We start from the raw sequence: 4,985 nt of genomic DNA on the forward strand, positions 1-4,985 counted from the left end.
TAACACAGTCAACGTGCAATTCATCTGAAGTCATTATGGCAGCGATAAATGAAAGCTAATTCCTACTGTCCAGGCTGTAGGCCTTGCAGTTTATGTTAAGGCAATTCATCATGCTGCTATAATATGACCCACAAAGAAGAGGGCAAACTTAGATTTTTTTTCTCTGGTCAGGTTCATGACATTTCCATGCAACTAACATCAACAATGAAGTATTAAAACTATCGAAAAGCTAATGCATGTCTTGAGCTGATTAATAGAGAAATGTCCAAATATGAGGTCATTGAGTTTATTGCCATTTGCACAGAGACATGTTCGCACAGGTGAAATGAAAAACATACTTGCAGCAGCATTATAGGCCCATAATAATAGAGGCACAACACAAGAAATGCATAAACATAAATTACAGTTAAATTTTACAATAATTGCACAATTAGAACCAAACATAAATACACAAAGTTCATTGTACTGAACAACATGTTCATAGTGTTACTATACTGAGGTAGTGATTAAGGTTATGCAGCTTGGCTCAACAAACATGTGGCTAAAGGAAGTGGTTGTTTTTGAACCAGGTTTGTGGGACTTCTGGCTTCTGTACCTCCTTCTCAATGGCTTTCAGCTAAAGGTTTGCAGATTTCTTTGCTTTGTTAATCCAATGCTTTAGGGACCGTAATCCCTGTTCTTACTTGGTCCTACCATGTGGACAGGAAATATTCTGTGACTGTGATCAAATAGTCTGAGACATTGGATATTTTCATATATTTATATACAGCATATGCATATATAAATGTTCATATATGGCAATATATTGATTAGAATTTATTATTATTTGTATCATATAGATTTATGTCCTGCTTTTGTATGTATGTTCTTGCTTGCATATGTGTGAATTCTACCAGGAAAAATATATTTCCTATTGTATCAAAATATTCACATTTTGTTATTTTCCTTTCTGAAGACACAAATTAAATGAATGATCTGTTTTACATCCATCAGCCAAAGGAAAAGAAAATTGAGTGATATATAAAATAGGCCACTGATTGGCCATCACCTCTTTTTGCTCAGTCATCCAAGGCCAATTTCACTTTCAGTAACCCCTTTGCTTCTTGTTTCATCTTTCTTGTCACATTTTATCTCTAATTTATCTGCAGAAGAGTTTACATTCTTCCTATAGCACTTCAGGTGAGATTGTACAACTTGTTTCCTATGTGCTGTCATGACCTGGAAGGTAATGATGTATTCTGCAGCCATATTTTCACTGCCAGCAGATATATATGACCTTTCAGGGTAAGCAGAATTTTTTCCTCTAACACATTGGATTCAGACTCAATCAGTCTTTTTTCAGAAGCATTTGCAATAGCCAGATTATTTGCCCCTTATAAGCTATTGACTTGAAAGTGTATCATTCAAAAGCCATCACAATAACTTATACTTACATTTCACCTTTAATATAGTAAAACATCTCAAGACATCCGAAAGGTCAGTCACCATTTAAAACCTTACAATAATATTTGGTGCAATGCCATGTTCTGGGATTCTGTTTTGGAGGAGAGCTAGGAGTACATTTCCTCAACCCAGTACACAACGAATTATGAACCAAGTGAAGAGAACCATTAAACTTGCCCATTTTTAGAAGTCTCTAAATGTACTTTAAGAAAAAGATGATGAAGCATTCAAGCTGCCTGTTCAATGCCATGTACAACCTGTGCAATCAAATCAAACGATGTTAGACAATCAGGAAAATGGAAACAGTAAAAGAGCAGAATATAAGGGGTTCCTTCATAATCCCCAAATCCCCACCACGTAGATTCAAATAGTAACCAGGGTACAGCATTTCTACATTTCTAGTAGTATTGACAATTTCTTTGTTTGTAAACTGATGACAGTATAAAATACAAAATCTGTACCAAGATGTGAAATTTATACTTCTGCAGTGCTGTGTTACTCAAATCCAAAAAATATTTTAAGCATAATTAATTTCAAAATATTGAATGAACCCATTCCTGTTGCTCATTAAGTCTAAACTAACAGAATCTTTAAATGCAACCTTGCTTTTCCAAGAACAACACATAAGAACTGTGACATTTTAATTATGGACAACCTGTTGTGTTGACCAACCCTTTCTTCATTATTAATCAATGTTTCACACAGTTCACTGTATCTATCTGTAACCAATTAATTTTAAGACAGAAAGTGTAAATGCATGCTGTACAGTAAAAATATTTATACATTCTTACAGATTTTGAATTTTTAATTGAATAGTGGGAAATCTTGATCTAATGCATTTGTTTCAGAATAGACCAGCTTGGAGTGGCAGGATATTTAACACTGCAAAATTTTTAATGTCAATAAAATATAAAATTGGATAGGGTGTAAAACACATAGCTCACCATAAACCATTTGGTTTCCAAGTAGCGGAAAGGACTAAAATGACTCATATTGCTTCCATTGGGTAGAATTATGAAGCGAGTAGGTAGTGGAAAGTGAAGCAGAGTTAATAGAGTCATAGGTTACAAAAATAGACTCTTCAACCTACTGAGTCCATGCTCCCACCTACACTAAAACCATTTTACTCTCTCCACACTTCCATTAGCTCTGCCAGATTTTACCACTCACCTACACAAATGGGACAATTTCAAGTGGTCCATTAACCTATCAATCTCTTCACCCTAGGGATGTGGGAGAAAACTGGACCAGCTGGGAGAATGTGCAGACTTTGCAGAAACAGCACCAGAGGTTAGGACTGAACCCTGCTCACTGCAAGTATGAGGAAGCAACTCTACTAAGTGCACCATTGTTTCACCCCACAGGTTCGTGTGCATTCAATGAAACCAGAAAATGATAGAAGTGCTACTGGTTTTAAACAAGCATAGAAGCAGGAAAAGGAGTGAAATAAGGGAGGGGGAGCATAGAGGGATCTGTTATAGAAAAATATTAGAGGCTGGAATTGGAGTAAAAACATCAAATTGCTGGAGGAACTCAGTGGGTTGAGAATCATCTGTGGGTGGTAAGGAATTGGTCTTTCTTAATTGGTAATTCAATCCTTTTCCCCAACAGACGCTGCTCAATCTGCTGAGTTCCTGCAGCAGTTTGTTTGCTGCTGTTACAGGAAAAGGAAGGAGAGACTGAGGCCCAACGAGATGATAATGTGAGACAAGATGGAACGGTTATGGTATAAATAAACAAAATATTAGTCCAGAGGAGCTCACAATGGTAAGACAAAATTATTGGCTGTATTGTTATCCAAAAATGGAAGTGAATAATGTAGTTTGATTCTAATAATGAAAGTGCCTGGCTTAGATATGAGAATCAGGCTGGATTTGCCAGATCAAACAAGGTATCTAATTTTGAGTTAAGATATCTGCAATTCAGCCACATTTTTGATAAAAGATGTACATTCCAACTTTCATTGATATCCAGCAATCACATAACTTGATATATGATTGGATGGGAGATATAAGTATCTCTGCAGTTATTATTTATTTAGTCAACAACATTTTTAGGGAATATATTAATCATATCTGATAAGTAAGTGGTTTACTGTGATGTAGACAGATATCTGAGAAAATGATAGGAATAAAATATGGCGATGCTTAAAATAATTAATAATATTGATTCATTTTGAAAGATCTTAGTTAATTAAAAAGGTGTTGAATTACCATCAATTTAGTTTTTTTTCAGCTGAGCTGTTTTATAATCTCTTGCGGTAATTCAAATTTTAACATGCAGCCTTATTTATTTTCTATGCCCGATCAATCTGTATCAATTGAACATTTTAGCAGTACACTCTACCATAATCTGCAGATTACTGCATGAAGGAAATATGTTTATTTAGGTTGAGAATTAAAGTATTAATCTACTCATAATAAATAGCTCCAAGTATCCAATAAAACAATGGACGTGAACTTCAATTAAACATAGTAATGTGTGCTTCAGATCTAATACTATAGAGGTATTTCACTTCTTAGTTTGGTTATCCAGGCAGCTGAAGACTCATCAGCCGTGGTTGGCAGCTCATCTAGAAGGAAAACTCTGATCTCAAACCTCCTCTGCTTTGCAGCTATACCCACTCATGGGGACGTCTTTGGGAGTAAACTCCAAGGGAAAATCTGGAACCGGATTGCCTTAGTTAGTCCTACATTGAGTTCAATGCTGACTGGCAACTCCTGCAATGCCACTGGTGCCAAAATGCATTAGTCTCTGCCATTCCTTTGGATTTGTCAGCTACATGGAGAGGGGAATCTAGCTGCTTGGGCAACAACTTGCTTACTATATCATACTGCTCTGACTTGTGTATCGAATTCAACAGCTAGGACGCAACATCCACGGTTGTCCCCAATCAATGGAGGGCCATCAATCAATATTTTATTTAGAGTTTAGTCGATTTTCCCCTGAGATGTAACCTGATTAATCCCTTCAAGCAGCAAATTGTCCATTCTGAGTTCTTATTGTGGTTGCCGTCTTTGTGAAAAGCATAGAAAACATATGATAATATTGATAACTGAATGAATAACTAATCTAATATATCTAAATCTCACAAAAAATTCACCTGAACATTCACAAAATGTTCAAGCTAATATCAAGGCTTTGATTAATAGCCCTATAAACACAAATAAAAATGTAATTTGGTATCAATGTTTCTAGGGCAAGCAACCTAACACAGAAATCACTGCCTGTATATTTCAACCAGTGGTAAGGCCTCAAGACCTCAAGACTATTGATCAATAAGGAGATGTCCCCAAGAAGCCACGAAAGTTGCTTTACATGCAAGGTTATCAATTTTATTTTTCCATATTTTAAATTAAGTGCAATAGCTGTGCAAGTGAGTCATATCTCTATATGTCTGAAATGTCTCTTTATATCAGGAATTTCTTTTAATTTGGTGTGAATAGTTTATAGCCTTGATTATAATTTATGAATTTTGTTGCATTGAATTTTGTGTTGAAATTGGTGATGGGAGTTTCAGAGCTAATGCAGGCATTGGATCT

The 4,985-nt window shown here is 35.6% G+C and overlaps 1 long non-coding RNA gene across 1 annotated transcript; it reads left to right on the plus strand.

The window, feature by feature from the left end:
- Positions 1–2,672: 2,672 nt before the first annotated feature.
- On the plus strand, positions 2,673–4,737 carry LOC140727274 (uncharacterized). The gene is made up of 3 exons (XR_012098814.1): positions 2,673–2,807; positions 3,055–3,210; positions 4,642–4,737. It is a non-coding gene; the product is annotated as an uncharacterized lncRNA (long non-coding RNA).
- Positions 4,738–4,985: the final 248 nt, after the last annotated feature.

The sequence above is a fragment of the Hemitrygon akajei genome, chromosome 1 (assembly GCF_048418815.1).
Source record: "Hemitrygon akajei chromosome 1, sHemAka1.3, whole genome shotgun sequence".
NCBI lineage: Eukaryota > Metazoa > Chordata > Chondrichthyes > Myliobatiformes > Dasyatidae > Hemitrygon > Hemitrygon akajei.